Source organism: Triticum dicoccoides, chromosome 1B (genome assembly GCF_002162155.2).
Source record: "Triticum dicoccoides isolate Atlit2015 ecotype Zavitan chromosome 1B, WEW_v2.0, whole genome shotgun sequence".
Classification (NCBI taxonomy): Eukaryota; Viridiplantae; Streptophyta; class Magnoliopsida; order Poales; family Poaceae; genus Triticum; species Triticum dicoccoides.
In genome coordinates, this window is record NC_041381.1 from 40,276,052 (window position 1) to 40,299,899 (window position 23,848).

A 23,848-nucleotide genomic window follows, 5' to 3' on the forward strand; every position below is an offset into this window, starting at 1 on the left:
CCTGGATATAACATATATATAGAGGGGGCGATCCACGAGAAGAGAGTGGGGGTATCACCGGCTTGAGGTGTCCATAGAATCGAAAAGAGGGATGATGTGTGTGTGTGTGCGCGCGCGATTGATAAAGAGTGCCATCGAATTTGTGTGTGCCCACGTTAAAGATATAGAGTGGCTGGCCTACTGGAACGTGAGAGGGGACATGTGTAGTTTGTCTCTGTGGCATGGATACCTACCTGCAGCGCTCGACTATTGGTGTGTGGTGGGGGAAGAGGGAGGCCCAATTAACTATAGAGGTACAATGGCTGGTATATGTGTGGAGGAGGAGAGAGGCCTACCTCATGTATTAAGGAGATCGATCTGCCTCATGTATTAAGGGAGATCGATCGGCATACATGCATATGTGCATGAGAGGAATAAGGTTGGGAGAGAGACAGAGCTAGAGTGTTGGAGGGGGTGGTAGTGGAGTTGCTTCTAAAACTGGTGGGATAGGCTTGCTAGACAAATGGAGGGCACGTCCACAATATCAATAAGAGAGGAGATGGCTGCTTGTTGTCTGTGCACGTGCGTGTGAGAGACGGGTCAGGAGGCATGCACGAATGATGAGGGGGGGGCGATGTGGCTGTGGTAAGCAGACATAACTACATAGGAAGATCAATCGCCCTTTGTTAGAGAAAGGATAGACATAACTTGTGAGGTACGTCGATCGATGGGGGGGTAGTTAAAGTCAATCCAGGTATATGTTGGGAGATCGATCGGTATACATGCATGTGTGTGTTAGAAGCAAACGAGGCACGAGGAGAAGGATAGAGATAGAGGGATGCATGTAGGAGGTGGTACGAGAGGCATACTATATCGAGCGGGGAGGAGTGTGCGAGTACGAGAACGATGAAAAGAGTGGTGGGAGTGAGGCATGGACGGTGACAAGAGAAGAGGGGAAGCTTGTGTTTGTGCTAGGCACACCTGGCTAGAGAGGCATATCGATCGATGTGTGCCGTAAAGAAGGAGCTGGGGGGCCTACACACACCGTGGGTGAACGACCTAAAGTGAAAAGACGAATTTGCGTGATGAAGCTAGAGAATGCTGAGGGAGGGTGAGAGGGATGCGGGCGTGTGCATGCACAAGAGAAAGTTAGCGCTAGCTACAAAGATAAGAGGGTTGTGTGGGTGTAAAAGACGAATAGAGATCATATATACTTCATTATAAAAACCGAATTTGGATATTTGAAGAATTTATCATAGTGTTTTAAACCGACGTATGTGTGAATATATATAACGGTGATACACATGGTGTGTTTATGAACATGTTATACTACATTTAATATATTTTATCTCTACTCTTATAAAAACGGAGTTGTTGATGATGGTGTGTCTGACATCCTGCATTATAGGCCGTCCGATTTATATCTGGCGGATAGCAAGGAAACTATGATGGTTGAAGTTGGCAACAATCATGATTGTAGATTCTTATTGAAGTAGAGAAACGAATTCAAATTTAGTTCGAATTGCAGCGGTAGTATAGACATTTGGAATGCACTAAAATGTTGGTATGAGTAGGTTACATGCATTATACAGCAAAGCGAAAAAAATTAATCGGACATAACATGGATTCATACTCCCTCCTTCCATCTATATAGGGCGTAATGAGATATTTAAGACCGCCTTTGACTATTGACAAGATTAATAGTACATGACACGCACAATGTGAAAATTATATCATTGAAAGAACCTTTCACAGACGAAGTTAACGGTGTGCTTTGTGTAAGTTGCATGTCATATATCATTGCTCTAATATTTGGTCAAAGTTAGCATCGAAAAACGCATTAGGTCCTATATAGATGGAAGGAGGGAGTAGCTTTGAATAGCATTTGTATAGTAAAACGGGGCAAGACTCTCTCTTTGTGTGGTGTGAATAGTTTTATTTTTTTTGTTTTCTTTTTGGTTGAGGGAAGTGCGAATTGATTTGGTACATACAAGTACAATATTACTACACATTAGGCTTGTCCCTAAAATTCAACCCGCATCTTGTTATATCCCGAAAATTCAGATATCGTGCTCCCAAAACTGGCGCCTTCACAACCCGCGCCTTGCTATCCCGAAATTACAACGCGCGCGAAAACTCCCTCCAGCTGCCAAATCCCGACACGCGAAATCCCCCTTCTAACCCTGAGCCGAAAGGGCCGCTAGTTCAAATCGGTGGGGGGTACTTTTGTAACACACCCTACATTTTGGACAAGCGCGTCCCTAAGTCATGCTTCACCCCTCCCATCGCCCCCTTTTTGCCATTCGAAATCCCAGGCCGCCATAACCTCTCCGCTCCAGCCGCGAAACCCCACCCTCCTCCGTCCGCCACGTCACCGCTGCCCAGTCGGAGCCTCTTTCCCGACAACGTCGTCAACCACAACAGCTCGACGTCCCTCGTCTACCTCCCCGGATGAGGATCCGTCGTCCATCTCACCATCCCGTCGGTTCAGCCGCCCCGTCCTCGACCTCCAAGGAGCTGCTCCGACAATCGCCTCGTCTATCGCGGCTGCTCCATCCCCACAGCGCCGCCTTAACCTGCTCCACCGGAAACGCATCATCCTCACCGACTCCTCGGACGAAGTCGAGGCCTACTCGGTGCCACCAAAGAGGTTGTACACTCATCGTATCGCACCTTCTCCTTAACTCGACCTCCCGGCGCCGACGGTGCTCCATCCCGCACTACCATGGAGCAGCTACCTTGAAGCCGGCGTCGCGGGCGACATCTCCATGGCGGCTCTCCCCTAGTGCGAGGCCCCTTTAGTGGCGGCGTCCATACCAGCCGGATCTGCTGCTGCTGCTCCGGCTCTCGCTCGCGTTGCTGCTGCTGCTCCGGCTCTCGCTCGCTCGCTCGCGCTGCTGCTGCTGCTCCGGCTCTCGCTCGATCGCTCGCTCGCCCAGCTACTGCTGCTGCTCTCCCCCTCGCTTGTGCTGCTGCTCTGCTCTGATTAAGCCACACTTCAGTCGACTAAATCGACTTTTGAGTCAGTTGATTTTCAGGGGTTGGGGGAGGGGGGCTCGCTAGAGTTAAGGAAGAACCACCCGCAGCGGGGACGGGGGCTCGCCGGAGAGGTACCCCACTATCTATCTTAGGGTTCAGGTTGGGGGGGCTAGAGGGCTGGCCGGGGCGGCGGTGGCGAGTTGTTTCGGGGCGGCGAGGCAGTGCTGGGGCCGGCGGTTCGGCCGGTGGTGGCAGGCGGCTCAGGGGTGTGCAGGTTGAAGATGATCTGCAGGCCCTCCCTAAACTACATGTCAAGTGTCTCTCTGCTACCATTGCATTCAGTTTCAACAGTAGCATTCAGATTCCACAGTTAATTTCAGTTTCGACAGTTAAGTTCAGAGTCAACAGTTTTTACCTCATCTGTTGTAGTCAGGTGGTTTTTGGTGATGTTAATTTTACATCCATTTTTCATCATCTATTGGAGATGCTATTAGAATCCCACTTGAGATTGACGATGTCTGTCTTGTGCTGCTTCAGCCTTGACGTCTTACGGCTCACAACAGAGCAGTGCCCTGGACGCCGTCTACAGATTCCTCAGATCTTCCTCCACACCTCCGACAGTCACCTCTGCCTCAACTACTTCAACGACCAACCCAATGATGCTGAGGTCGACACGGCTACGGCAAAGAGGTTGTACACTTGTTGCGTCACTTATTAATATACATTCACGTCGATCCATTAGGGCTATTTTGGTTCAACGGAAAAACATAGCAATAGGGAATTTTCCAATGGCACTCTACTATTCAATTATTCATGCATTTTGTTGAAAGGAATGAAGCAAAACATCCACCTGGACCTACTTTTCAAAATCCTATGCATGAAAACAAGACCAAGTGCATTAGTGCCAGAATAACATTCTAATTGTACACGCTTTCATATGGTTTCTCTTTATTTTGGCCATGTTTCTTTACATTCCTCTGCTCTTCCAATTCCTGTAAACCAAACACTCTAGTTGATAGAAATCATGTGTTTACAAATGCTCTGTTTACCATGTGCATTTTCCTATCCTATTCCGGTGTTTTTCCTATCCCTGCATTTTAAGAATCATGCAAGCCAAATGAGCCCTTACAGAATTACTTCAGTTACAGGTACGTGTCGAAGGGAACTTTGTGTGGTTTGTCCTGCTCCTGCCGCGATGTCGTCCACCTCACCTTAGCTGCTCCATCGACAGAAGCATCCACCAAACCAGACATCACGACTCCTGGCCGTCTTTCGCCGCCTCAGATCTCCTTCCCTGCCGGCGGCACGCACCCCAATGGCATCACCATCATCGACTCAGCAGATGAACCTGAGGAGTACACGGGTCCACAAGAGAGGTCGCACTCTTTTGTTTCTGCTTATGTTATGCATTGCTTAAACTTACCTGCTACTTTATCATCCTGTTCAGCTCTTGGACTCCCAACTCAGGTCCAAATTCATGTTCAAACTTGAGTTCTAAATTAGTTGTGGGGCACATATCGAGGCAGCAATGAATAGTATGTCTGTCTAATATCTGGTTCACCTAGGGCATGCCTATGTTGTTCATCTTGTGTGGGAAACAAATAGTAAAGCAATCATCATCTGTCTTTTTATTAATTTAAAGCAATTATCAGCCGCTATCATTATTTTTGGATCCATCCACTGGTTGTTACCATCACTTTAAATTTCTGCATGCTCTCCTTACATAATCTCACCATATTTTTTGCGTATGCATGTCAGATATTGTACACAGTCATGCTGAACATGTAGAGAAAAGGAGAAGAGTTTTGCGCGGCAATACAATGTCATGCAGACATCACTCCATGGTGGGTTCAATGGCAAACCCTCCCCACCCCTCTCCAGATTGTAATCCAGAGGAAGATATCTGTTCTGAGGCGTATTCAGACGCCGCTGACCACTCTTATTTACCCCCCAAGGTGTTTGCTCTACCTTGGCATGATGATGTTAGTCATATCATGCATGTGTTGCCTTGCAGTGCCTACTTTTGACATCATATATGTCATCTGCTTAGTTTAGACATGTTTTGTAATGCCACCTGTTTAGTTTCTATATCATATATGGGAATTATGTAGTCTCATGTCTTTTAGCCAGCCATAATATATGTGAAATGTGCAATGCCATCCTGTTTAACCAGGCATCATATATTTAAATGATATCTTGCCCATCCTTTTCTTCATTACATTTCCATTTGTCGACAATGTTTGTACATTAAACTACTCTTCCTGTGAATCAGCCATTTGGGTGGGAGATGGAAAAAATCTGGAGTGAAAACAAGGCCTTCAGAGCAGACAGTACTACCTGACGAAGCAGATCTCTTGTTGGGTCCCGATAGCTCCTCAGAGATGGATTCAGAGACAGATGACCAGTCCTATTCCCCCACTGAGGTGTATGCTCTAACTCTGCACGGTTATACTGCTCATATCATGCATACGTTGTCTTGCATTGCATAGTTTAGACATCATATACACAATATTCAACACCATGTTCTTAGTTCAGACATCATATCGAATTGCCTTTTTTAGCATATAAATCACATATGTGAATTAAATGATGTGATCCTGATTACTTAGATAACATGTAGGTGAATTATGTCATGCGATCTTGTTTAGTTATTCATCATATCTTTGAATTATGTTATGCTATGCTATCCAGTTTAGATAGACATCATATATGTGAAATTATGTCATGCTATCCGTTTTAGTTAAACAATATACATGTCAACTATTTCATGCCCTCCTTTTTCCATACTATCTATTGCATCTATCTCTCATACAATGTCTGTACATTCAACTATGTTTCCTATTTATCAGTCATTTCAATTGGAGCGGGTGATGCCAGTATCTAGCGGAATAAGAACACGGTCTTCAAATAAAACAGTGCTACCTCTTGGTGGAGATAGCACCCTGGTTTTGCATGCACAAGAACCAGCCCTACCACACATAACCCAAACTCTCGCAGATTGTACCCCTACTGCAATGGACAAAGAACCAGCTTCACCCAATCTAACCCCAACCCCAGCCGATAGTAACCCAGTTCCTGTTGACACAGCACCATCTCCACCACAGAGCTCCCAAACAACAGCAGTTAGTAAGGCAGCTCCAGTGCCTAAAGGGCCAGTACTATCATGGTGAACCCCAACTTCACCAGTTAGTACCCCTATTCCCGTGGAGGAAGCCACACCAGCCAGTCGTAGTTTAGCATCTATCGCATTTGACGTTGTTAAATCGTATGTGCGTATCTTCCCATCTTGGAAATATTATACTGAAGATGAAGGAAAATGCCAGTTGCAGGTGTTTGTCCAGGAGTTATGTGTAAGTAATGTTATCCATGGCAATTACTTTGCTTCGTCCCATACATCCTACCTCCATGATGGTTACAATACATCAAATTTTCCCATTTTTCTCTATAGAGAAGGACCAATTTGGAAACTCAGGATGAGATAACCTGTGCTAATACATCTGCTATCTTCAAGAATGCTTGGTGGCAGTATCAGAATTACCTGAAGAAAACGTACTTCACCGGCAAAGAAACTCATCAAATTCCCTTATGTTCTCCTGAGACACATTTACTGGACGATGACTGGGAACGCATTGTTCTGTACTGGTCTCGAACCAAGAATATGGTAAGGTCTATGAGCTCATTTTCTATTTTTAAGTATATTATTCTTGCGTCTTACTGTACTCTATTCATGTAGAACAAGTGCCTAAACCTGAAGAACAACGGTTCTAATTTAAGATTCCATTGCTATCATAGTTCAAAAAAACGCTAGGCGTTAATTGTGTTTTTGCCACCGCCTTGCGCTTTACTGACCAAAGCGCATGCTTATGCGCAGTTATGCATAGATTATGTGTAGTTATGCGCAATGCGTTTTGCCAACGCCTAGAGCCTAGGCGCGCTTAAGCGCTCGCTTAGGCGCGCCTTTTTTTAACTATGATTACTTTGCTCTTGTATCCCTGTATTTACTGATACGAACTTATTTTTAAATTGAAGGATCCAATCGAAACTCCAATGGCACAACAGGTATGTTCACGCATGTATCTTTAACAGGTTTGCTTTTATCAATAGGTCTGTTGATTTCAATTTCAATTGTGTATACAGTTGACTTTCATATCATGCACATTACTAGCATCACAACAGAGCCAATAGTGTTGTTGTACATGTAGACCCGTGGTACCCATCTGAAATATTGTTGTGCCGTGTAGTTTCCCACGCTTTGTATTCTTTCACTGCTGCTTTGTCTTGAACTGATATGATTTGAACCGTGTCTCTATTTTGATTTGGCAAGACAATGCAGTGACCATAGGACATAGATATATGTTTGTTTGATGCTTTTATTATGTACTAGTACTTGGCAATAGAAGACTTGGTAGTTTAATCTTGTCCACCTTACTAATGAACTGGTTCACCGAAATGAGTTTCATATACTAGTACATGCTAAACTTGTTATGTGTCTGCTTGTTTCTTCTTTTAGAATGCTGACAGAATATTGGGGAAGAGTGCCTTATTAAGCAATGGTCACTACAAGGATCCGGGTCTATTGCAACAAAATTGTTTGTCGCAATACATGTCGTTTCATGGCGATAAGTACCTATTGCCACGAAACAACATTCGTTGGCAGCCGTTGCGACTGGACGCATGGTAATAGGTTATTGCCACCAAAAAGCAATTGTGGCAATAAAGTGTGCTATTGCAACATCCATATGGGAAATTGCCACATGTTTTCCCGTGGCAACACTCACTTGATGCCACAATTATATTTGTGGAGATAGCTATAATGCAACATGTAACAAATCGTGGAGCCTGATATCTCGTGGCGATAGACATTTGTGGCAACAACCTATGCCAATGACGCCCGTTTCATTGCGCATTACTCTTCTGTGACAATAGTCAACTGTGGCAATAAACTATGGCAACAATCCTTATTTTCGTGGCATTAGGCATGTTGCCACGACCCACTACACTTGTGGCAAAAAACTATGGCAACAATCTTTGTTTTCGTAGCATTAGACATGTTGTCACGACCCACTACAATTGTGGCAATAAAGTATGGCAACAAGGATAAGTATGGCAACAATCCTTGTTTTCGCGGCATTAAGCATGTTGCCACGATCCACTACACTTGTGGCATTAACTTATGGCAACAAATATTCCAGTCGTCGTAACAGGGAATTGCAACATACTTGTTTTGGTGGTGATAAATAGGTATCACAACAGGTGAAATGTTTGTAGCGAGAAATTATTGCGACAATTAAAATTTCTGTGGTGATACTCTATTTCAACAAAAAATACTTTGGTGGCGCCAAACAGCTATTGCGACAATATGAAGTGATCTGTTACAACATCCTAATGCAACAAAATAGGTAGGTGTAGCGACTGAGATATGACACAACACTTTTTTTAGTGGTGCTAACATGTGGCAACCGAAAGTGGGTTGTAGCATATTGCAACCATAGAAAAAATACATGCATTCAATTACAATATTCAAAACCATACGTATAATATATAGATTCGTAAAGTTCATAATTGTCGTAGCAAATATCCATCAAATGAAACTCAGATGTAATTTAGCCATCCTAATTAATTGTGAAGACTAAACGGTCTGTGATCTAGAGTCCAGGCCAGCTAGTTCTTTGGATCCTGCAATCAAGAAATAAAAGAAGTTCTAGTAAATGAGTCCAACATAACATACGCCATACAATTATTCCAGCCCCATAGTTAAAAAGAACTATCGCCAGACTACAAGTGTAAATGTCTAAAGCATAAGCACAGGTACATCTACTAAAAGGTTCTGCTATTGATTTAAGTTGTGACTCGATGTATAGTTTCAGTTAAGTTCATGTCCCTAGCTAGCACATATTCTTTTTTTGTTTAAGTTGTGACTCGATGCAGCAACAACACATGGTGAAAGAGAAGAAGCAGCTAGCTAATTATGAATGCCAATGACGTATAAAATGCAAGTGAACATGAAGAGAAAGTACGGTTGTGACTTACCATTGCTTTAAACATTCAAGATTTCCTTGCTGCAGCTTGTATGAGCGCATTTGAAGAAATAATAATTGGCCTTGAACCTAGAGTCTTATTAGAACTAGATCTGTATAAAAGAGTATTTTGCAAGTTTGGGTCACTATTTTCTTTGTCAATCCTTAGGCACCTATAAATACAAATGCACTTTTAGCAATGCAAGTAAGCAACATAAATCTTACAAGGTCGCAAGCATATGACTGTAATCACCTGTTGGGTTCCCATCTGTTGGCTCAATGCTACAAACTTTGTCATCATGTTTTTTTTTAAATTCCAGTCTTGATGTTTGCTCCCCTTCCAACAATCTTTCCCTTTCAACACGCTCTTCTTTTAACCTCTCCTCAAGTTGTTCTCTCTCAGCACGCTCCAAGTTAATCCTCTCTTTTGTGTTTGCATGTTCAGCTTGTAGTTGATCTTGAAATTCATTGACCTGCTGGCTGAGCTCAGAGTTTTGCTGCTGGGTGGCTGCTGTAGCACGAGCTTGCTCTTCAATCTGGATACGAAACCTTTGAGAACCAGTTGAAGGTTTGGCCATGTATCCGTACCCACGAGGCTGCGATGACTTGCATTTCAGAGTGTCTTTGTATGCGGTCTGGGAAATATTGTTTTTCTGCTCACTTGAAAGTGGACCTTCAGTTTCAGTTTCTTTGTTTTGAACCTCTTGACGTGCTTTGTTCTAAAAATGAAAATGACAATTATAGGTAGGGCATCAAGATTGACACTATATAAAAGATGAAACAAGAATGGATGGATCCAACGCATGAATAATCCCAGCTGATGATGAAACACACCGAATGCACATCACTGAATAACTATAGAATAACCAGAAGTCAGTGTACTTACGTAAACTTTCTAGGACTCTGTGTTAGACCGTGTTCCGTCGTTCGTGTGGGTGAGTTCCAAGTTTCTCTGCAAGTAATATAACAATGAGATGCTTGAAACACGAAACCATATTTAGCAGCGAGGCATACATATTTAGTTAGACTCATACCTTCTCAAAGCTTACTTGCAAGTAAGATTTTGATCCAATTTTGTGTTTTGTCTTCTGTTTCTTACGGTTATCGGTGTTCTTTTGGCTGCGTTCCTATCAATTTATTGAAACCAAATATAACCAGTCAGACAAGCCATTCTAGAAGCTGAAGATATGTACTGAGTGTGTACCCAAATAGTGTAGTACAGTGTGGGCTGTGTGCGTGCACGGGTATGGATACAGTGTGGTCTTTTTTTGTGTAAGTGAACAGCAAAAGAGTAGAGCTAGCATGTGTTGGTGGTTCAGTGGAAAAAAGGGCATTTGTTGCCTTGAACACACACCCGAGTCTACCTGCTCTGCTTCTTCTCTGTTCTGGCCCTGAGTCCACATTACATCTAGCAGCTTCAGTGTGAGACCAAACAACCAAATATAAAAGAGGGAGAGCAGGAGACGCCCAACAATATTGACAATCTCTGAATAAGACTTAGTACATTGGCAATAGTTTCTGAAAAATTGGGAATGAACAATTATTGCAAAAAAGGAGGGAAAATACGACGATGGAGCGACTTATTGCAACATTATTAGACTATACACAGTCTCCCGTCTCCAGTCTTGTGGCTATCCACATTTGATAAAGTCAATTAAATGAACTGAATTCTCAACTTCAGAATATCCCCGTACATAGAACTAAAAAAAATCTAAAGAAGATACCGCCTAAAAGCACAATTTTTGCAATGGTTAACCCGAGATTTAAGATTTACTACATCTATATTCTATACGTCATACTCTACCTTTGGGCTGGAGCTGAGGTCAGTGGCTGATCGGATTAGCATGGATGATGCTAGGTGTAAAGCTCGAGCCTAGCGCAGCGTCGCCCATCCGCTGTGGTTCGTCGAGTGATCGCGTGTCGGCGTGACGCTACAACACCTAAGGGCATTGACGCCTTGATGCCCAGCCACACAAAACCTACCCAAAAGGCTGCAGCCCACAAGGCTACGCCAAGGCCTGGCCACGTCTGAACAAGACCTGGCCTACCCATGAACCAGTTCCGAACAAGGCCGCCGTGGGATTGTCTCTGTACCTGATGCACCGCTGTCAGCCTAACCTGGTGCACGGCCAAACAACTCTACACAATCGCTTCAGAAATCAACATCGACCCTGATGCCTATGCATCAGGGAGGCTCCTAGTAGCTCTTCCCCTGCTGTGAACATCATACTGCAATTAAATACACTATGTAGGTTCAGCCAATTGAAGCAGGATATGAGGCAGATGTACAACGCTCGCTAATTGTAACCAAAAACACTATGAGACTGATCCCATCAGCCAATTGAAGTAGGATATGAGGAGTATGGAATTCCAAAAAAGAAAACTGATCTAGATCTCTTACTATGGAGGTTCAGGGATGCGGCAGAGATGATAACTGAGTCTAATCTAAAGATTCAGTCTGAACCCAAGGGAAAAGAAGTGAGCTGACAGATTGGGGGACAAGCAAGATGGGGGAAGACAGACCTTGAAGGTGTGGCGTGGCTTGCAGCCCATGATCTGGAGCGCGCTCTGCGGGATGGGGCGCGTGCAGGGGAAGCTGGTCCTCTGGCGGTCGTCGGCGACGACAATGTATAGCGGCGGCTGCTGCTTTGCGGAGGCCATGTCGTCCCCTGCCCTGATCGGCGGGCGCAGAGGAGATGGAGGAGGGCGAGATCCAGCAGGACCGGAGGTTCCAGGAAGGGAAGAGATCGGGTGGAATAACCTGACGGCGTGCAGCTGACTGGAGTGTGGTTCGCTGTGTTGACACCGTTATGACGCCGGCAGCACAAAGAAACCAGGGGCGAGAGCTTAGATCCAATCTCCCGTAAAGACGCCGGTATTTAGCGGGAAGGTTAATATAAGTTTTTTTTTGGAAGAAAGACGCTAATTTGGGACCTTTTAGCGGGAGGTTAAAAATATTGGCGCAAACAACAGTACACCTAACTTCTAACTTAGGTGGTGGGAAAGTAATTATTTTTGTTTAAAAAAGTAATTATTTTTTGAGGGAATGTTCTAGTTTGTAAATCGATTTTGAGACGGAGGGAATACTAAATTTTGCTTGTAAAAAGTTATATCATGATTAAAAAACCACCAAAATCCGAAAATCGTGGAGGGGCGATCCGTCGCCCTCCCATGTAACGTTCTCGTCGTCGATATTTGTATAGCCTGTCGCCATTTGAGGAAGCCAATTAATGAACGAAAAAGAGTTTCCCCGCTTTATATTATAAAGCAACCATCACATACATCGCAGCAACCGATACAAACACATGCCACACAAACAGAGCGGGCAAGGAGGAACACGACGTCCACGGACGCCGTCACCGTCGACTAGTGCATGCACTGGATAGGTGATGTATCACGGTGCTTCAACCCCTCTGCTGTAACCCTGGTCCGCCAACCAACCGCAACCAATTAGGAAGGTCTCGTTTCATCATGGATCTACACTTAGGTTGGGATATATCAAAAATTTATGCCTTGGTCAACTGTTGGTCAAAGCAGCAAAAATACTAATGGGATGGGTTAATGAGACGGTCGATTTATTCCAGTCTCGATCTCATATTCTGATCTTGAGATGGGGTGATCTCATCATATTTTATTTTACCGGACAATTCTTGGAGGGTTTATCCACGCTAGAGTAGGTCCAACATAATTATGTCGGTTTTGTTCAAAGGATAACCAGAGATTTAACTATGTAAATTAAACAACCAAACCAATTTAGTTTTGAGATTTATTGTGTTAGAAACGTGTTGTTTGATCATGGATCTACACTTAGGTTGGGATATGTCAAATATTTGTGCCTTGTCAACCGTTGGTCAAAGCAGCAAAAATTTAACCAGTTTTGAACTACAGTTCACAGAGATCTCATGCGACCCTCACTTTTAAACTATTAGGTTATACTCTTGTCTCAAAACATAAGTATTGATGGGATGGTTGATGAGACGGTCGATCTATGGCAGTCTCGATCTCACATTCCGATCTTGAGATGGGTTGATCTCAACATCTTTCATCTTACCGGACAATTTGTGGAGGGTTCGTCCACGCCAGCCATAGTAGGTCCAACATAATTATGTCCAACATAATTATGTCACTTTTGTTCAAACAATAACCATGGAGATTCAACTATGTAAATTAAACAACCAAACCGCCTTACCAATCCTCGGTTGCGCCTTACCCATCCCCACCGCCGCCATGTTCATTCCCGCCAGCGCCATGCCGCGCCTCACACATCCCCAACCGACGAGCATGCTCGCCCCGACGCCCGCCATGCTCCCGGCACTCGCTGCTGTCGGCACCGCCGGCGCCATGTGGCGGCGGTGCCCCTGCAGGTCAGCACGACATCGGGGCTGCGGTGGTAGCTGCAGGCGTGGGGTGGCGCCTCGCGCTCGGCTACTTGCGGTCGGGGCGCCGACGAGCATGGCGGTTGCGCTCGGCAGCGCACGTTGGCGCAAGCTCGAAGCTCCGGGCAGCAAAACGTGACCCTAACACCCAAAGCTGGACTAGGTGGCGTGAGCACTAGCGGGCACGAGCTTCGGCGCGGACTGAGAGCATCACGGAGGTGGGCGTGGGCAGCTTCTCTCAAGCGAGTTGCTATTGCCGGGCGAGTAGCAGGATGGAGTTGCGGGGCGGGAGTAGCGGCGACCGGGCGGAGGCAGCACTCGTTGGGCGCACCGGCCGACCTGCTATGTGTTTGACGAAATGCCAAGGCGGACATGTCAAAAAGTGGGTCCGGATCGAGGAAGCTCCAACAAGCCCTCTTCAATGGCGGATCGACGAAGACCAGATTGGCGAAGAACCCACACGTTCTGACCGATTCCTCATCGACGGCTGAATCAGAGGATGCAAAAGCTGTCGCCGCTGGCGGGTCGAGGAAGCACCGTCTTGCCCTCTCCGCTGGCAGGTCGAGGAACCGCCAAGATGTCGTCTCCGCTAGCTGGTCGAAGAAGTGCCGTAATGCTGTCACCGGTGGTGGATCGGGAAACCGGCAAGGCGCCGTCGACGCTAGCGGGTCAAGGAAGTGTCTTCATGCTGTCTTCGGTGGCGGATCGGGAGACCGGCAAGACGTTGTCGCCGCTAGCGGGTCGAGGAAGCGCCGTCATGCCGTCTGTAGTGGCGGGTCAGGAAACCGGCAAGACGTCGTCTTCGCTGGCCGGTCGAGGAAGCGTTATCGAGGAAGTGCCAAGACGTCGTCGAAGCTGCCTTTCATCTGAAATCTCAAAATGAATATGGTTGTACCAACGGAACTTTTATTTGGAAAATTGATTCAACATCTGTTAGGATACAGTATGTGCCCTGAGCTGGTAAGAGATAGCAAAGCTATTGTAGCCCTCAAACCAATGGTGATTCAGATTGGATGAATTGAATACTGTTACTCAATCTCTTGGTGTGCAAATCTAATGTATATTGGCCTGATTGCACCATGAACACAGTTATTTGTAGAATACTACTCATGAAACTGAAACAATTTCTTTGTTTGCATCATCAAGTTCTTATTTCCCATGAAAGTCCTGTACGAAATCCTCTTCTTGTAATTTCAGGAGTTACGTAAGCTTAAAAAAACTACCTCAGATCCTCAAAAGAAAATAAAAAATACTAGCCCTTTATGGACAGGTTCCATACCTCAACTCGTACCTGATCCCCCTGTTCCGCCGCCGCCCGACCCGAGCGTTGGCCGCATCCAGCAACCACCTCACGGCGGCGCGACGAAGCAGCCCGCGCTGGTGCCTCCCTGCCGCTCCCCTCTCCCTCTAAACTTGCTCTGCCACCCGCCGCTCGGCGCCTTCCGCCCGTCGGCCTCCTCCTCCATGGATCTCGGCTGGCCGATCCTGCCCGTGGGCGCGTGGCTAGACCGCCCAACATCTCAACGCCGATGCCAACCAGCTCTGCTTCGGCTCTTCCGACATCCTGCTCGCCTGCCCGGGACTGGCTTGCCTGCCTCCCGTGCGACCTACTACCTTCACAACAACAAAAGTATGATTATTCCCCCTGTTTCCCTCTGTATTTTTCATTGCAAGTGCAGCAAAGTGCAGCAAATTTAGATTTCGCTGTGTTTGTGAAGAGCCATACCCTTTTATCGAAAAATTGCTGCTGATTGCTTACCTATTTGCTGCTGAAATCTTGAAGTAGTAGACTAATTTTCCCTTGCTTGCTGTTTTATTGGTATGTAGAACCACACATTTGTGGAGGTCAGTAGCATAAAGATATGCTATGTTCTTTAGCATTAGTTGTTAAATTTAGGTGATGTATGCACTGCGAGAAAATGGATATGATCAAACATGTTTAAGCTTGCTGATTTGCTTCTCTTGGCTTGTTGATCACTACTAGCTATTGGCAGGAGCTCAACCAGGAATTATTGATGACTGAGGAAGAGTGGCGGTGCAACATGTTTAGCCTTTACCTGAGCAATTACACTTCCACTTGTTGTCTGCCAAATTTGTTTAGAGCCTAAATCATTGATGCTGCGACCAGGTTCCAATTTGATTTCTCTATAGTGCACGGTATTGGTTCTTTAATAATCAATGTGAGTAAAGACCCAGTTATATTTGCTTGTCTGTGTTTTCTTTTGCAATCTGCAAGGAACTCAAATATAGCTGTGCATGTGCTCACGTGTTGTAGTTGGTCAATAGTTAGAATTGCAAATTAGGAGCCACTTTAGTTGCAAGTATAGTTGACCAATAATCTCATACTTACTGCTGGTGAACTGAATCGAAACATACTCTTGATTCCAAAAAAATTTAACTTCGTCTTGTGATAAGTGACCACCTACCTATGTATTTCTCTGCTTAGGATATCAAAATTTACTTATGTAATAATCCTGTGAAAGATCGCTTTTGCCTGGTTGAAGTCCACTGAAAATGAGAAGATTTGAGATATAGCGTGAGGGTGAAAACACAGTGGCTAGCAAGAGCCATCTTTATTTGAACGGAAAAGCCATCAAAAGGGGACAGCTTCCCGGATAAGTAACTAATATTTCTCAATCCTAATCTAACTACTCCGTTGGTGCATGCTGCTTGACTAGTTGCTCCTGTCTTGGATTCTCTGGGTGAAAACACATGTGAATTGATTTAATTGTTGACATATTGACAATAGCTGTTCTCCATGACGTATTAGTACTGCAGAATTGGTTTTGAATAAATTTCCTATTCTCTATTTGGTCCTAAGGGAACGTGGTCTTTGAACTGTGAAGGGGTTTATTAATTGGTTAACCATCGACATTGTCTGTTTTTCATCACGGATCACTACTGTTATATTTATGTTACCAAGGGTCGGCAGTACAGTCAAGGAAATCTTATGGTTGAACTAGATAGAAAATATGCAATCCCTGAACTAGATAGGTAATATTCTGTCTGTTTCAACTCTGTATGGTTTGCTGAAGAAAATAGGCAATCCCTGAAATAGATAGGCAATATTCTGTCTGTTTGAACTCCATATGGTTGCTAAAGAACTCAGTATGGTGTCTGAAGAATATTGGTTACAGTTTCAAGTAGTGGCCCATGTCTTATTGCCATTTCAAAATACGTGATTCTACACAAGTTCAGTGAAAATCAGCCCGTTTTGTATTCCTGCTCATGAACTCCATATGTGGAAAACAGCATGAAGAAGATGATTCTCATTTGTTATGTGCTCCCTTTGATTATACACTTCTCTCCTCGTGTACTCATTTTGTTATATATATACTTGGGATACTTACGGAATACTTTCTGCCATTGTAGGTAAAAAAGAAAATTACTCACCATTGAAATGAGAAATATATGGCTTTCTTCGCAACTGTGCCTGACAAATATAGAAATTCGTAAGAAACTGATCTCTTCTGCACTGTACACGAGGCAACACACAAGCTGATCTCATGAGGCGAAATGCAGGCTGAATCCTGGCTGATATGTGTATAGTTCAGTGGAGTAGCATCCTGTTTTTTCCAAATGTATTTGACTTGATACTTACTCAAGTTTTGTGCAGCCCAGCGTGCTAAACGGGCCATCGGGCCGGCCCGTTTACTAATCAGGCCGTGCCTGGGCGAAGGAGCAGCGCCCGTGGGCCGGCACGGCACGGCCCGACTATTAAACGTGCCACGGCGTGCCGTGCCGGGCCAGGCATGATTAGCACAGGCTGGGCCGTGCCGGGCCGGGCCGGCCTGTTTGGCCAGGTCTGATCTCCGGCTAGTGTATAGCTCGTCCAAACCAATAGACCAGACATATCCTAGTGCTAGATTTTGAGCGCCCAACTTTAAGAACCAATGTATATAGTGTGATCAATTAAACTACTATATACAAGCAGATCCGTTTCTTGGGGAAAATGAACAGTTTTTCTTAATTTTTTCATAACGTTTGAGATCTTGATTTTTTTTTAAATTGGATCAAACTTTTAAAAAATGACAACATTTATTGAAAACATGAACAAAAAATTTGAAATTTGAAATGATGACAATTTTTTAATATACATAATTTTTAAATACACACTCAACATTTTTAATGTACGCTGAACAAATATTTAAATACACATTGAACATTTTGATGATATACACTGAACAATATTTAAATACTCATTGAACATTTTTGTGAATATATGTTGAAAATTTCAAAATACACAATGAACATTTTCTTAAATATACGCTGAACATGTTTGTATATAAATATGCAATGAAATGTGTATAATATACGAAAAAGAAATAAAAAGAAAGATGGAAAAGAAAATGAAACAGAAAAACAGAAATGAAAGAAACAGGAAAAAGAAGAAAAAGCAGCCGACCGTGGGCCGGCCCAAACTGGGGCGTCGGGTGGCCAGGCTTCAGCAGCGCCACCAAGGAAGTTTTCTTACCTTTGTAGTAGCTTTTCTTAGGTGAGAGAATCTTGGATGCTATACATTTTTATTAACAACACATAAATACATACAATCACGGTGAGAGAATCTTGGATGCTATGCATTTTTATTAACATCACATAAATGCATACAATCACATCAAGTAAGATACAGAAAAATTAGGAAGGAAGAGAGTGTGAGGATTTGCTGCCCAGTGCTCACGACTCACCTTGGTGAGAAGGGCAGTGAGCTTGCCGTCTTTTCGGTGCCGAGGACGACCTTGCTACCGAAGGAGGTCAGTAGGGCGAGTGGAGGAGACCTTGGCGGTGCAAGAAACCCTAAAGTGAAGGGCGTCCGCGAGTGTGCAACGTTCACACGCGCGTAAGCAAGCATTCCTCCAAGTTGTGGTACCACCGATGTCCACTTTGCAAGATATGTGACTAAAATACAACTTAGGTGCAATTTGTGGTACCAAATGTGTTAATACCTCTATGAACTAGTACGCCCCTTTAATCAGATCCTGAAAAATAGTATAATAAACAAATGAAAAAAAATCAGGGGCACTATAGAGAATATCGTTGCAATATCCTATTCCTTTTTTTGCAATACAAGAGGATTGTAGCAATATGTTGTACGTATTACCATGGACGCGTAAGTTGTCGCAATATGTAATAGTTATTGCAACACATCGAAGGTGAGGCAAAAAATCGCCCTATTACAACTAATACATGTTTTGTTGCAATAAGAAGCCATGTATTTTGCAACAGTATCTATGGCTAGCGCCACATGTCACAAATGTTGCAATATATGTCTATATATTGCCACAAAGATTTACTTTGTTGCAATACCTAGTCTTTATTGCAACAAAATGACCAATTCACGCAACGGGACGCAATTGTCGCAATATCACTACCATATTGCAACGCTGATGCAGCTTGTGGCAATACATGGCTTCTATTGCAACAAAATGAGTACCTAGCGCGATGAAACTAAATTGTGGCAATATGTAGATCCTATTACCACGAACTGGAATTTTGTGTAATATAGCATTTTATTGCAAGGAAAGATAGTTGTAGCAATAAATTTTGTTGCAATAGACCGGAATCCTTGTAGTGGGTAAAGGAAGTAATGCAGATAAGGTTCAGGATAGTGACACATCCTTGTTGGTCTCCAACAAAGCTGATAAAACAGCTAAGGAAGACTATCTTGAAGACAGCGAGACAACCCCAAAGTCCTGTCTTGGTTTAGTGTTCGAGTTACTGGCCACTACCGCATGCACAAGCTATTCAAACTCACTGTCTGAATCAGTTCGGTTTCTTGAGTCTCAACTACAAGCTGAAAGACATCGATCAGCTGTGCTGCGACAAGAAGCGGAAGGACTGCGGAAGTCCCTGGAGCATTCAGATGCATACTTTCTGGTGCAACAGCAAGCGTTGGAGGATTTTAGCGCCAAACAGGACAAAGATAATCAGCTTGCTAAGCTTATTGCCAGCATGGTGGATACCCAGGATAACGTTTCTTGAGCTCTTCTAAAGTTGTTTCAGTTATGCTCTTGTTTTGCTGCCGCGTTTATTTGCACTGGTGGCCAATTTTGACGGCCAAGTGTATGCAATATGCTGCTTTGTTCCCTATATTTGCACTGGTGGCGAACTTTGATGCTCAGTGGATGTAATATGTGTAATAGCGGTAATAGGCTAGCCTTAATTGCTTGCTTATCTATTTCCTTATTGTCTTGTTTAGTTGTTTGCTTTTAGTCACTGCAGTTCTTTTTTTGTGTTTTTCTAGTGGCCACAATAGCCTATTTTTGGTAACTAGGACAAAATAATTATGGCAACACACGGACTGTTGTAACCATGGGCCTCCTGCAGGCCGTATGATCCATGGGCCTTCGTTTGGCCGTAGGACCATTGGCCTTCTATACGGGCCGTAGGATCCATCGGCCCTCTATACGGGCCTTAGGGATCAATGGGCCTTCTACGGGCCGTAGGGTCCATGGGCCTTCTACGGGCCGTACCATCCATGGGCCTCATACGTGCCGTAGGATCCATGGGCCTTCTACGGGGCGTATCATCATTTTGACAATCATGGGCCGTACTATTCGTGGACCATAACGGGTCGTTAATAGGCCATATTTGATAACTCTAAGAAAATAGCCCAACGGGTTTTTTTACATGAAAACGGCCCAACGTATTAATGGTCCGCAAACGGGCCGACTGTAACGACGGGCTGAATTTGGCCCACAAGCAGAAAATGACAGTAACGGGCCGTATGTAACCGAATGCTGCAAATGAGCCCAAGAATCAATGGGCCCTGAGAAGGCCGAAAGATAACTTGGGCTGGAAACGGCCCAATGGAATAACGGGCCGTTAATGGGTATAAAGTGATACACTGTTCATTACGGACCAGTTTCACAACGAGTCGTTAATGGGCCAAGAGTTACAAAGGTCCTCATATGAGCCAAAAGAAGTCATGGGCCACACATGGGCCGAAAGTTAAAACGGGCTGAATCATATTGGATGGCCCAGATGACGCTACTGGGCCTAATTCGGATAGGGCGTAACAGACCCTCGGTTAGCGGGCTGTAAATGGGCTATATGCGAATAGGTCGTTAACAGGCTTTCCATGGGCCGGCCCGCCACCTTTTGACCAACTTAAACGGGCCGGCCTTTTCACGGGAATGGGCCTCTGTTGGGCCATGCCATGTGTCGACATATCATAGGCGCCTTCTATCCAATGAGTGGATGACATATGTCCCAACGGTGAGCTGACATGTGTTACCTCCAGCCAATGATGATTTTACACATGGAAAATCCCCATTGGTCGGGGCTGTTAACGGGTTATCGGATCCAAAACCTGACCCAATAGCTTAATGGCGTTCCGTTACGGTGGATGCCATGTGTCGGTCACCCTTGACGAAAGAAGTTCCGTGACGCGCGATTTATCGTCATGGAAGTGGACACTTCCGTGATGATAATTTTGGTAATGTCATGGAACACTTCTACGACAGCACAGGTATGACTATATTGATTCTGTCATAAATTTGTCATGGATGTACATGCATGACAAAAAACGCGACCTACTGTGACAAACACGTATCATCACGGAAGTGTATTTTTTTGTAGTGAATGAGATTGCACGAATTGATGATCGTTGATCGTGTGCATGGTGCACATATATAGGTAGAGGGTGAACCGGCCTCTACTTGTCTCTCAAGATGTACAAATATACGGGGGAGAAAGAGAGATACAATAGTATAAATACAAACCCTAGTCCTATACATCTGCAGTGTACAACGTACGCTCAACAGTATTGTTGTTTGCATTCCTTGCATGCGCAACTCAGTTGGCCTGGCTGAGCAGTTGCAATGGTAAAAACACATTGTTTGGTTGCGTGCATCCTTCCTAGTTTAGTTTAGGTTCTGGGAGAGCCGCACGCTCCTAGGCGTACTCGGGCCCTGTCCATTGGACCGTTTGGGCGTACTCGGGACCTGTCCATTGGACCGTTTGCTGAGGAGAAGTAAATTGCCCAAAACCACCAAATTTCGGGTTAGGGTACTTCAAAACCACCAATTTTGCTTAAAAAAACCCCGAAAAACCACCACTTCTGTGGCAGGTGAATAACAGAAAGCACTAAATGTGCTGTGACCCGCGGCTAACTGCGAATCCGACATGCCTGGCCCGCCTGTCAGGACCATGTGGCCAGGGCTAATAGCAGAGGCCAGACGACCGTTTCCACTGCTCATCAACTCTGCTGCCTCTCCCTCTGCACTTTCCCTCGCTTTCATTCCCCCCTTTCCCCTCTTGCACGCGAAACAATGGCGTCTAGCCCAAACACCGGCGACGTGGACGGCGGTTCCAGATCCGGCCGAGTTCGCATGCGGAACCTTCTTGGCTTGGACTACACGTCGTCCTCTTCAGCTGCTGGCGGCCCGCCCTCGCCGTGCCGCGCACGCAGGTCCTATTCAGACGTTGCGGCGGAGGTGACGCCCGCTACAAAGTTTGGCTCCAGATCCAGATCCATGGATGACGAAGGCGCCGAAAACAATAAAATGTGAACATGATATGTCTCCATTGTATCTATTTTTCCAAACTCTTTTGCCCTTGTTTTGGACTCTAATTTGCATGATTTGAATGGAACTAACCTGACTGACACTGTTTTCAACAGAATTGCCATGATGTTATTTTTATGCAGAAATAAAAGTTCTCGGAATAACCTGAAACTTCACGAAGATAACTTTTAAAATAAATAAAAAATATTGGCGAAAGAAACAACCGAAGGGGACCCACACCCTAGCCACAAGGGTGGGGTGCGCACGCTACCCCCCTGGCGCACCCCCTTTGTCTTGTGGGTCCCCTGGACCTCCACCGACCTCAACTCCAACTCCATATATTCACGTTCGTGTAGAAAAAACCCATAGAGAAGGATTCATCATGTTTTACGATATGGAGCCGCCGCCAAGCCATGTTCTTCCTCGGGAGGGCAGATCTAGAGTCCGTTCGGGGCTTCGGAGAGGGGAATCCGTCGTCATCGTCATCATCAACCATCCTCCATCACCAATTTCATGATGGTCACATCCGTGCATGAGTAATCCCATCGTAGGCTTGCTGGACAGTGATGGATTGGATGCGATTTACCATGTAATCAAGTTAGTTTTGTTAGGGTTTGATCCCTAGTATCCATTATGTTCTAAGATTGATGTTGCTATGACTTCGCTATGCTTAAGGCTGGACAAAAAGCTCGAAGCTCGGTGAGTCTAATGAGCGCTCGGCTGCTCGACTCGTTTGTGCTCGGCTCGTTTTCTTAATGAACCGAGCCGAGTAGCAATTTTTGCTCGTTAGCACTAACGAGTTAGATGATCATGATTGCGAGTTTCGTGAGCTACTCGTTAAGCTCGGTAGTAGCATGAGTTTGTTCATTATAGAGAATTTTTTGGTGACTTCGATCACTCCTAAGTCTATGGACGGGCTATTTGCCACATTCATATCTTTCTCATCTTCTCATATTCTCCATTTATCAAACCCTATTGGCTGTACCTATGTATGTTTGTATTTTATATGCATGTGATGTGCTTGTCTATTGATGCATTTTCCTAACGAGCTGCTCGCGAGCGCTCGTGAACATATAACGAACCAATCCAATCTTTATATTTAGCTTGTTATCCTTAACGAGCTTAACAATACGAGCCTTAACGATCACGAGCCTTAACAAGCCGAGTAGCTCGTTAGTCCAGCCAGCTTAATGCTTGTCACTAGGGCCTAAGTGCCACGATTTTATATCTGAATCTATTATGCTCTCATGAATATATGAGTGTTCTTGATCCTATCTTGAAAGTTATCACTAGTAGAAAACAGGACTTTGGTCCAAGCTCAATGTACACATTAGTCCCGGTTGCATTACGAACCGGGACTAATGTGAGCATTAGTCCCAATTCGAGCGGCTAGGGCGTCGGGAAGGCATTAGTCCCGGTTCAAATGGGACCTTTAGTCCTAGTTTGAGACACGAACCGGGACTAAAGGGTGCGATGCCCTTTAGTCCCGGTTCGTGTCTCAAACCGGGACTAAAGGGGTTCTGAAATTTGTTTTTTGTTTTTCCATTTGTTTTTTGTTTTTAGTTTCTGTTTTAAATTTCTTATATCTTTTACGATATTCGATGTTTTTGAGTGATTCTTTTTGCATTAGATTCGAAATTTCGTCTAGTTTCTGTTTGTCCATTAGTTTTCAAATTTGAATGATTTAAATATGAATTTGTTCAAATTTGCTTCAAACCCTAGATTTTGAATAGTCTGAGTTTAAAAATAGTTTTAATTTAATTCTTTTTGCTCCTAGTCACATGTCAGATTGTTGTCACAGTAAGATTTATATGGTTAATTTTTAGAATAATTTAAATTATGATTGTAATTAAAACAGTACTGCTTTGCTTATATAGTTATTTTAGTCCTTTAATTGTTGTTTTCAATTATTTTTAGTTAGTTCTTTATGTGGATTTTAACATGTTGTAGTATGCTTTTGTTAGACAACAGTAGATACATTTTTATAATTAAT

At 44.3% G+C, this 23,848-nt stretch overlaps 1 long non-coding RNA gene across 5 annotated transcripts; it reads right to left on the minus strand.

Moving 5' to 3' along the window:
• Nucleotides 1–8,376: 8,376 nt before the first annotated feature.
• On the minus strand, nt 8,377–11,749 carry LOC119317930. Of its 5 annotated transcripts, none has more exons than XR_005153856.1 (6): nt 11,499–11,749; nt 10,010–10,102; nt 9,862–9,927; nt 9,229–9,694; nt 8,989–9,148; nt 8,377–8,634 (listed from the first exon to the last, which is right to left on the minus strand). It is a non-coding gene; the product is annotated as an uncharacterized LOC119317930 (long non-coding RNA). The 5 variants fall into 5 exon arrangements; XR_005153843.1 differs by having other exon boundaries at nt 10,010–10,493; XR_005153849.1 differs by having other exon boundaries at nt 10,340–11,749.
• Between the last annotated feature and the right edge of the window lie 12,099 nt (nt 11,750–23,848).